Raw genomic sequence first — 11,650 nt, forward strand, 5'->3', positions numbered from 1 at the left:
TGACTTGAGCTGAGCTCAGGGATGCTCCTCTTCCAGCCCCGGGGACCAGGATGGACATGGGGCACCCAAGCGTGATTGAGAGCAGAGGGCTTGAGTGCAGGTGTGAGAGAGGGTCAGCCGCAAGCAGAGGGGAGAGAGAGACAGCACACACCTCATCCAGGCTGCCTTCACGTTTCACCAGGGCTCCTGCAGGAGGTTCCAGAACCACCTTCCTGTATTTACCTTGGGACACTGCCCTGACCCACTCATCTATTCCCCACACAGGGCTAGAATGACCCTTACGTATATTGATCTTTGCAGTACCTGCCTCCAGCTTTTCTCTGGCTGCCCATGACTTGAGCACAGATGCCAAACCTTAACTGCAGACCAAAGCAGTGTGCAAGAGCCCGGGTTCCCCCTGAGGGTGGAGCTGGAGGCCAGTGTCACTCCATCCCTAGGGGCAGGACTGAGGGGCTGGGGGATGGGAGCAGGGACGGAGGGAAAATCCGTCCAAGGACATGTTCTGACCTGGTCTCCCATCCGGGATTGCACCTGCCTGGACCTTCTGAGGAGCCTTCATGGGATACCTCAGTCTCCTCCTCTCCAGGGAGGAAAGGGGAGCATCTGGGTGTGGCTCTCACCCCCACGGGCCTGCTCCACAGGGCACCAACTCTCTGTGTTTCCATGTGTGGAGCATGTGAGCACCAAACAGGCTCCTATTTCTGGAGCCCAGGGTAGGAAGCCAGAGACCCGGGACCTGGAAATGATCCCAGGACAACTCCTCAGTCCCTCCCCACGTGCTGCAGAGCCTTCTTGCACTTTTGTCCAAACCTCCCTTGGAAGACTTTCCTCAGTGCCTCTGACTCTGACTCCCTCTCATCCAGTGTTACCGTGAGGCTTCAACTGGCCCTTCCATTCCTTCCTGAAGATGTCAGCAAGAAAAAAAGCAAAGTAGAGACGCTCAGTCATGTCTGATTCTTCGTGACCTTATGGAGCGTAGCCTGCAGCCTCTCCCATCCATGGGACTTTCCAGGAAAGAATACTGGAGTGGGTTGCCATTTCTTTCTCCAGGGGATCTGGAGAAGGATCAACTCAGGGATCGAACCATCAGCAGTCATGGCCATCGCCTGCCTGACCTTCAGAAATAGGAGTTCATTTCTTCATCAGTTCCTGGAGAATTCCCATCCTGCACAGACTTCTGGGCAGGGTTTCAGGCACTGGATACAGAACCATTCAGTGTCCACCCCCATGTCTCCCTGAACCCTTAGAGCTGGACCCCACTGAGCTCAGTGTGTGGTGGATGCAATTCCACAGTGACCCCTGTGTCAGGTGAGATCCCTGTGGTTCTGAGCAACAGAAACTGAGTCTGACTAAGTGAGCACAGAAGAGGGTGCTGGGGGAAGCAGGGCAGGTCAGAGAAAGGAAAGAAACCCCCAAACTCGCACAGTTCAGGAAGTACAGGAAGCAGGACAGGTCCCCCTGCAGGAGCTCACGGTCTGTCCCCTGAGGCCCCTGCCAGCAGGGGCCTTAGGTCCAGACACCAGGAATCCCATGTCACATTCTCAGGACACAAAATAGCTTGGGTCCAGGGACTATGTTTTTGGACCAGTAGGTCAGGCTGAAGGATGAGGAAAATGAATGGGTAACAGGGACCCTGAACCCTGGGGATAAAGTCTCAGGTCAAGAGGCTCCAGATGGAGTGCTTCCTAGATGCACGTGTGCCCTCTGCCCAGACCAACAGACATGACTCTCCTCACGCTGTTCTGGGTCCAAGCACCCCACACACGACAGTAGGTGCACCGCTCACTTCCCCAGCTGGAAACAAACATGAATCTCCTCCACCTGGTGCATGTCGCAGGGATGTCAGGGGTGAAGGGCCCCAGCGCGATGCCAGTGCTTCTCCTGCTCTGTTGAGCCCCTTTCTCAGTACTCTGCATGTATGTTATACATGTGCAGGCAACAGGGAGGTGCAGTAGGGACCCGACCTCCACGAATATTGCTCCCCTGATACCAGTCTTCACTGGGATCCCACTCCCTGTTCCTCTTTCCTGCAGGGAAATTCACTCCTGTGGAGCCTGGGCTGGGCCATCGCTGTGACAGCACTGTCACCTGGATCCTCATCGGATCCTCACTGCACCTCTGAGAGCAGGTGGTATCACCCCCACGGAGAACAGGAGGAAGCTGGGCCCCGGGTCCAGGAACATGTCCACATCCTCTGCCTGGGAAGGACTGTCTGGGGAGGGGCCTCTGTGTGCTTCCAGCCTCTTTCGTGCATCCAGGTTGAGCTGATTGGTTGGGAGGACACAGGGTGTCCTGTCCCAGGAGGAAGTGAAGCAAGCACGTGGTGTTTCTGTAGCACAGCTGTCCTGGGTCCGGGCCAGTGTACCTGCCTTCCTGGAGCCCAGGTCACGCGGCTGTCTGTCGCCACCTGCTGTCCTGTCCCGCGTGGGGAGAGACTGGCAGGGGTCTGTGCGGCACTCACATGCCCACCACCCAGGACCCGAGTCCCTCCCAGCAGGGCCTCTGGTGTGGTTTCTAGTTTCTCTGCAGGCCCTGGCACTGGGTGGTTTTAAGCTGCTGCTCCCATGTCTCAGAGGTACCTTGCAATTCACAGAGCTGCCTTCACACCAGCTGCACACAGCTTCCTGTTGGCTTGTTCCTGGGGCTTAAAACTAACTGAGCAGTGTTGTTCTAAGTTGCAGAGGTCAGTATTTACACTAAAGCTGCTTCTTTTCAGCAAGTCGTGTTGCTTGCACAGAATATCTACCAAGTGTTTACATGCAGATGAGTGATGAGCTGGGCTGGGCCCCATCTCCCTGTCAGTGGCTATCGGTGATAAGAGACTTGTTCTGTCACAGCCCTGCTTCCAAACCACGTGCAGTCCCAGCTGGTCCTCCTGCCTGTGGCTGCACCATGCTCAGCCTCTGCTGCTTAGCTCCTCTGTCTCCTAAGGCTGCTAAACCCACTTTTGACTTTACATTACCTGTTAAACATAAAAAAATTTTAAAAAAAAGCTTTTTCTCTATTTCCCTAAGGTAAAGCTGCCTGAACCCCGATGTCCACTGTGACCGTTGGTAGAAGTGCACATGAGCAAAGACACCCAGATGTAAGATTCCTTCAGGGCTGAGGTTCTGTGTTTGTCTGCAAGTCTAACTCATTACTTCCCCTTTGCTGACTGCAACTTGTTCCCTTCCCAACCCCTTCCCCACTATACCCCCAGGTCCTGCTTTCCCTGTATCTGGAAAAGCCTGCTCATAGTGCAGCAGGACAGACCGTGACTCCAGGCTCCTCACCCAGCCTTGGCCTTGCTCCAGAGCTCAGTGGTGTGTGCTGGTATGGGGAGTGGGGTGTGGTATGGGATAAGCATCCAGCCAAGGTCCTCGGTTTCTCCCTCGTGGTCCCCCAGATCCCAGCTCATGACTCAGAAGTGAGGCCAGAACAGCTCACGGCCAGAGGGGACAGCAGAGGGAGGCCCCAAGGCCAGACAGGGCAGGGAGCGGAGGTCCCGCAGTATCCCTGAAGCTTCTCCTGCCCTCTTTCTTGGTCCGAGCCTCCTCGTTCTCGCAAACCCTGGGGCATCACCACAGAGGCTGTTTCTTCCAACTCTCGCCCTGCTGCCTGCCCAGCTGCTCTGCAAAGATCAGCACCCCTGAACTGAACCCCAGTCTGGCCTTTGTCGCCTCCCCTTTGTGTGACCTGGATCACAGTTATCTGACCTCACCTATAAAATGAGAAGAATATTTCCCTATATTGTTATGAGGATGAAATGTAATGTGCTCTGTGGCCTGGGCCACACAGTAGGTCCTGCTGAGTGTGGAACTGTCCCCTCTACCTAGACTGTGTTAGATGCAGGTGGAAAACTCCCCCTCCCCCAGAATCACTTCTCCTTCCATGCTGTGTCACCACACCCGCCCAGGGATCTCATATATAAGCATGTGCTTACCAGGTCTGATACCTCAGGGAGGTACTGGCTCTACTGATCTCAAACACCCCTGTAGATACCCAAGTGCTCTATTATTTACTCCACTCACCCACACCCCAATCAAAAACACACAGATTTTGTGCTCTGGTTTCCCTCCATATGAGACCTGGGTTCCTTTCACTCTTACTAAAACAGGAAAAAGAAAAAAATTAACAACCCTTCATGCTGCAGGATAGACAGAGAGAGAGTGAGCTGGTATCTCTTCCTCTTCAAATAAGGACACAAATCTTCTTGGATTAGGGCCCCACACTTATGACCTCATTTCACTGTAATTTCCACCTTAAAGACCTTATCTTCAAATAGACTCATTGAGGTGGGGGTGAGGCTGTGGCTTCAACATATGATTGGGGCGGTTGGACACAGTCCACCCATAACCCCAGGTGAATCCATCACGAGTGCCCCCAGGTGACTGCTGCTCAGGAAGATTAACTTTAACCACTTCATGCTCAGTACCATTTACCATTTACATTACACCATAATTTCTTCTCATCTTAGTCTTTTATCCAGCTAGGGTAAAAGCTTTTTTGAGGATACCACTGAGTATATCCAGAAGAGAGTAAGCAACAAAGAGCTGCAAAACCTGCTCACTAAGGCAAAACCCAGGAGAATTTTGTGATTGAGGCCCGTTTGTCCAGGTAACCTACATGGGTGCATCATCCCCCCACCTCAGGCTAGCTTTCTCCTGGCAGGCCTCCTCCAGGGGTCAGAGTGGAGCAGAGGGTTCAGGCTGGGGGACTAGTAGGCAGGCTTAGGCAGCAGGACCAGGACTAGAGTGAGGAGAGTGGGCCCCGAGGACACAAACTGAAGGGGCTGTGACCCTGGCAGAGGTCCCCTGAGTGGGAGGGGAACATTTCTTCCCTCCCTGACAGGATCTCCTCAAACTGGGCTAGAGGGCCCTGGGTGACTGTGTCTGCAAACGCTGCCTGGGACCTGGCTTCTCCCTCCATCTGGGACCCTCTTCTAGTCTACGTGGAGCCGCCCTGACAGTGGAAGGCCATGTGGCTCAGGGAGCCCTCCAGGGTCACAGTGAGTGGCTGCGATTGTGTGTCATTTGAGGGATTCTGAGGAGCCTCACACATCCCCACCAAAGAGGAAAACACTTCCTCCACCAGCTGTGCAAGTGCCAGTTTATTCAGGTTCAGCCATTCAGATGGGTGTTTCCTCAAGTCTCTTGAGTCTTTAGAGTTTCCATAAAGTTGCACACAGCCTTAGGGTGCAGGTATGTGACGCTGTCGCCAGGTAAGGTGTGAGTTAGGCTGGTGACCCCCGAGAGGTCAGGGTGCTGGGCACTGAAGGATGTCAGGATTCCAGTTACGGTTTATTGCAGAGCGGAATTCAGGTTCCGTCAGCTCCCAGACAGTGTCTGGGTGGGTTTCACACATGAAGCCTCCATTGTCCTCAGGACGAGTAACTGCCCTGGATTCAGTGTGCAGCAGGGCGCACAGAGCACTGCCCAGGGGTGCTCACCCTGCTCAAAACAGATCGTGATGTTTTTTAAAATGTTCATTTTGCCTGAAATATAGCATCAAATAAGTTGGGGAGCTGTCATAGGATGCGATTTCTAGAAAGCTCTGGGTATGTGTACTGTGTATTTTGCTTATCCGTGCAATGTCTGCAGTGCTCAATTTGTGCCTCTCTTCGTATGGTCATAGTCTTTCTTTTCTGTTAGTTGCCAGTAAGTTAATTCGGAGTTAAAGAATTTTAAATGCACGACAACAAAAGCCCTTTTGTGATGTTGAATGAGAATAGGACCAGGCCTCTGTCTTTTATTTATTATCGTGATGCTTTATTTGTCTATTACTGTGACCATTTCCAAGCTAAAAAATTAAAAACAAATTACTAATACCCTGGCCTGTTGTCTCTGAGTACTCCCAGAGGTCAGACTAATGCCCTAGTGTCCAGCTCCTCTGGAGGGCAGTGCAGATATTACATGACCCGAAGCCACCATTGTATGTCACTTTGTCAAACTGTCCAGTTGCCAAGCAGTCAAGCACACTCCTATCAGCCAGAATATTCCAGGAGCTTAGGGGCCACTTCCCAGTTGCCAAGGGCAAAGAGCAGGTTGACTCCTCACTGCACACTAAGGCCCTTGAATGAAGGTTTTCTCCCCCAATCCCACTTGTGTTAGTTTCTCTGTGGACTTTCCACCCACAAGTCCTTTGGAAGTGACGCTGTTGACCTGCCTCTGAGCATTTTTATCAAATACCTCTCTTAAGACTATCTTAAAATGGCTTTTGCTTGTTTATTTCATGATTGAATAATGGATTATCCATGAGGTACAAACATGTGTTTAATGTTGAAAATAATTTACATTTGCAAAAATTCTTCCCTTGTGATTTATAATAAAATCTCTGTGATTTATGCGGAATAGATCCATTCAGCTTATTTTACAGACAAACAAAGTCTTTTTCTTAATCCCTTGATGTTCCTTGTTACAGGGAAGAAGTGGAGGCATTGCATGAATTTCTGAATGAGTTGAAGACAGACTTGGCTATGGAAGACCAAGAGAGATTCCAACAGGACCTGCTAGACAGGGAGAGGTTTTTAAAAGAGTTTCCTCGGTAAAAAAAGAGCTGGAAGAGAGCATAAGAAAGCTCTACGCACCTGCAGACAGGGTTGACAAGTCGCACAGGGACTGTACCATCTTCAAGGTGGTGGCCAGCTCTACCGGCACTGTGTCTGGTGCTCTGAACACCCTTGGCCTGGCTCTGGCACCCTGGACAGCAGGGGCCAGGTGGCGCTCTCAACCACTGGGTTAGGGCTGGGAGCAGCAGCTGCGGTGACCTCTGTGTCCACCAGCATCGTGGAACACTTTAGTAGGTCATCAGAGGAAATGGAAGCCAGTGGGCTGTTGTCAACTAGCATCAAAGAAAGGTGTCTGTGGGAGCTCAATGTCTGTGTGCACTAGGGATCGCTTTTTCTACGGCTGGTGCTGCTGCTAAGTCACTTCAGTCGTGTCCGACGACTCTGTGTGATCCCACAGATGGCAGCCACCAGGCTCCCCTGTCCCTGGGATTCTCCAGGCAAGAACACTGGAGTGGGTTGCCATTTCCTTCTCCAATGCATGAAAACGAAAAGTGAAAGGGAAGTCGCTCAGTCGTATCCAACTCTTAGCGACCCCATGGACTGCAGCCTACCAGGCTCCTCGATCCATGGGATTTTCCAGGCAAAGTACTGGAGTGGGGTGCCATTGAGTCTACAAATCCATGAAAGGGGTTAGGAACAATGTCCATGCTGCAAAGCTGGTGAAAGACAACTCTCAGCAGCCCATGCTAAAAGCTTCACGAGCACTGGGCAAGTCTCTGTCCAAACCAGCAAGGAGGTGAGTGAAGCTTTCAAAGGCATGGCTCTGGCAATGACCAAAAAGGCCCGGATCATTGCTGGAAGCTTTGCAGGACTCTCCCTTCTAGTGGGTGTGGGCTTCCTGATAAAAGAGGCAATGCACTTACATGAGAGGGTAAAGACAGCTTTGGCTGAGAAGCTGAGGCAGCTGGCCAAGGAGCTGGAGGAGAAGTTTAAGCAGGTCATACAGACCTATGAGAGGCTGAAGTAAGGCCCGATGCCCCACCCCCAGAGCAGTACAGGAACCAGGGACACACGTGAGACCAAGGTTGAGAGCACCTTGTTAGAGGGGAAGGGAGGGGAGACAACACTGATGGAGCTGGGTGTTAGGAATCTGGCATTTCTGCAGCTGAGCACAGCAGGGGAGGAATACATACAGGTGGAAGAGGGGAGAGAGAAGGAAGGAGCCTGGGGCCTAGACTAAGGAGGAGGGGGACTAGTGATTGACGGGAAGGGAGAAACCACTTATTTTGGACTAAAGAACACATTGGGGTAAGAGTTCCCTTGTTGCACGGCAACTAACAACGAGAGGCCAGGAATATGAAAGGCTTTAAAATGGGAGAAAGTCAAAGAGGAACCATAGCTGGGATCCAGGAGAAGTAGCCTGGGCTCCTCTATCGCCCTCCCCAGGGTTTGCTGTCCCAGCAAGAAGAGTCTCCCCCTGGTGGTGGTCTCTAGCCCTCCTTCTCCAGCATCAATGCACCTTTGATCCCAGCAGGTTTATCTTAGTTAGGCAGTGACTTCTTGATGAAGATGGTGGTGGTGGTGGTGGTGGTGGCAGCGATGAATACTCAGTGGGTGGAACATTTGTCGAGATGCCTGTGATATTTGGGACCAGGATACACTGAGTGACTAATGAAGTTCCTATGAAATTCCAAATGCTGTGTGAAACAGAGGTTGATTAAAAAAAAAAAAAATTACAAAAGAAAGAAACAATGACACCAGAAGGCAACAACAGAACTTTGTGGTGTGTCAAGGTGATCAACCAGCCTGAGGTGAAGAGACGCAGCCTCTCAGACCCTCGGTTTCTTCTTCAGCTGTGGGTGGGGCTGGGTAAGACATTTCAGGTTCCTTTGTCTCTCCCCACCTTTTGTTCTCCAGACTCTGGTTCAATAAATACGAGCTGATTCACTGAGGCTTCCTTGCATTGACTGAGGGGCTCAGCTGGGCTCCAGATGCCTGACCTCCTTCCCCAGGAGCATGTCTCCCAGGATCTCAGGGCACACATCCTCCATGGCTTCTCCTGCCTGCCCACTGGGCTCCCATCCAGTAGTTTCCCTCAGACCCTGGAGCCCCCAGGCCCCATGGGATGCACGGGGGTGCCCGTGTCATCTGACTTGGGTTGAGTATGGGGATACTTCTCCTCCAGCCCCAGGGACCAGGATGGACATCGGGCACCCAAGGATGATTGAGAGCAGAGGGCTTGTGTGTAGGTGTGAGAGAGGGTCAGCTGTAAACAGAGGGGCAGAGAGAGAGCACACACCTCACCCAGGTTTCCTTCATGTTTCACCAGGACTCCTGCAGGAGCCTCCCCTCTCCTCTTGGCCAGAGCCTGGACCTCAGAGGGTGAAGACTGAGCTTTGGGACCTTGCTATTTCTTATCATAAAAGAGAATAATTTGTTTTGCTGGAGGTTCACAGGAATATCATGACCTGACATCAAGAAAAGGTTCTGACACCAAGAAGGTTGAAACAACTAACCAGGTCCCTCGCTTACTTTTCTCATAAAAGGGCTTTGCTGAGAGCTTTGGGGAGCTTGGGATTTTAAGGCACGAGCCACCCGTTTCTTTGCATGGCCTTGCAATGAATCTTCTTCGGTTCCAAACTCCAACATTTTGGTATTGTTTGGCCTCACTGTGTGTTGGGAATATGGACTTGCATTCAATAAAACAGGCAGCCCAAAGTATTCTGTTGGAGCCTGTGGTCCCTCGAAGGCAGAGGTGGACGCCAGGCTCAATCCATCTCCGGAGGCAGGACTGAGGGGCTGGGGAGAGTGGGCAGGAAGGAGGGAAGGCCCATACAAGGCCATGCTCTGACCTGGTCACCCATCTGGGCTTGCACCTGCCACGATCTTCTGAGGAGCCTTCATGGAATGGCCTCAGGCTCCTCCAGTCCAGGGAGGAAAGGGGAGCATCTGGGTGTTGCTCTCACCCTCACGGGCCTGCTCCATGGGGCACCAACTTTCTGTTTCCTTGTGGAGCATGTGAGCACCTAACAGGCTCCCATCCCATCATGACCCCTGTCTCAGGTGAGATTCCTGTGGTTCTGAGCAACAGAAACTGCATCTGGCTAAGTGAGCACAGAAGAGGGCCCACTGGAGGGAACCGGGGCAGGTCAGAGAAAGGAAAGAAGCCCCCAAACCTGCACAGTTCAGGAAGGACAGGAAGCAGGTCTGGGCCCCCTCCAGGAGCTCACGGTCTGTCCCCTGAGGCCCTTGCCAGCAGCGGGGCTTAGGTCCTGGCACCTAGAATCTCAGAGTCAAAATCCCAGGACACAGGAGAGCTTGGCTTGGGAGACTGTATTCTTGGACCAGTAGGTCAGGCTGAAGGATGAGAAGGATGAACGGGTAATAAGGACCTGGACCCTGCGGGAAAGTCTCAGGTCAAGAGGCTCCAGATTGAGTGCTTCCTGGATGCACACGTGCCCTCTTCTCCGACCAACAAAATGACTCTCCTCACCCTGTTCTGGGTCCAAGCAACCCACACGCGACAGTAAGTGCACCACCTTCTCATCCGGTTCGGACTGTTCGTGTTCATGGGGTTCTTGCGGAATGAATGTTTTGGCCACCTGATGTGAAGAGGCGAGTCACTGGAAAAGAGCCTGATGCTGGGGAAGGCTGAGGATTGCTGGCAATTCTGGGCTCTGTCCTTGGGGTTTTTTCAGGCCAGAAGAGTAGCAGACTTATCAGAATCTCAGTCACTTCTATCCATCCAAGAACTGCAGCTGCCTTCAAGGGAAATCCACAAAAAATGACTGTCTCATCCTTTGCCCATCATTCAATCTATGTTGACTCTCCTCAAAGTCTTCCTGTTCTGCTTCTCCTGAGCCCTCACGTGGCGGTTCTGCACTCTGCACTTTTGTGTTTTGTACTTTGTACCAGGTCTAGAGTGTGTGGTTGTTGCCTGCAGGAGAGTCTGCTTGTCAGGAGCTTGTCTGAAATGATTTTTGAGCCTTACTTCTTTCGCTGACCTGTTGTGTGATCTGGGAGAAGTCGCATCCCTGCCTTTGCCTGTTTCCCTATCTACATAATAAAATAGTAACTCTGCCCCTCTTCAGAAGAATCACATGATAAAAAAGTAAATGAATTGCAAATGGCCAAGTGCTCTTCTGATAGCATCATACCCTTCGCTCCTCCTGTCCTTCCACAGGCTCTCCAGGGTCCAGGGTGCCCCATGACCTCTATCCTAGGGAAGCAGGCCCTTACGGGGAGGGAGAACTTGGACCTCGGTGTTTCAGCCCCCCTCCCACCCCCTTCCCCTTGGACATAAATCAGGATGGTGAAGATCCCAACTTTAGAGTCAGACCTGGGCTTCTATTTTACTTTATATCTCTGAGATCTCAGATAAGCTGTTTCCCTTTCCTTGATGAACAAGGCTGCCCTTTGCCTCCCCATTGATGGGGAACCCTTCTCTTGACACAGTGCTATTCACATGCCTCGTGTGGTTCTCGCCCTCTGCTTCCACATCAGGCCTGGCAACACTTATCCTCCTGCGCTTTGCTCATCTGGCTCCTAAGTATGTTAGGTCACTCTTGACTTTGAACTGCCTCTTTTAAAAAAGCAATCCTGTTTCTCTAGTCACCTCAAGCAATGTTACCTGAGCCTCCATGTCCACTGCCACCTTTGTGAGAAATGCATTTGGGCAGAGACGTCCACAGGTAAGGTCCTTCAGGGCTGAGTTTCTGCATTTCTCTGCAAGTCTGACTCTTTACCTGCCCCTTGCTGGCCCCTACCTGCCCCCTCTTGGCACCCCCCTACTCCCACTCTGCCTTCACCAGGAGGAGGCTGCCCACTGATCATCAGGGCCAACCCCTGCTCCTGGCCCCTCCCCTAGCCTTGGCCTTGCTCCAGGGCTCCATGGTGGCCCCATGGTCAGCAGCCAGCTCTCATCCCCTGGATCGAAGCTCTGTAGCAATGTATACCACATTGGCCAGAGCAAGGTTTTCTTCCAGGCCAGCATGCTGGCCCACCTGGAGGAGGAGTGGGACCTGAAGATCACGGACGTCATCATTGGCTTCCAGGACTGCTGCAGGGGCTACCTGCCAGGAAGTGAGTCCCGGGACCCCCACACCTTGCTCGGGACCCCCAACTCTCCTGTAGCAGAGGGCACTGAGGAAGTGGGGCCTGGGC

This window comes from Bos indicus, chromosome 5 (genome assembly GCF_029378745.1).
Source record: "Bos indicus isolate NIAB-ARS_2022 breed Sahiwal x Tharparkar chromosome 5, NIAB-ARS_B.indTharparkar_mat_pri_1.0, whole genome shotgun sequence".
Taxonomy (NCBI): Eukaryota; Metazoa; Chordata; class Mammalia; order Artiodactyla; family Bovidae; genus Bos; species Bos indicus.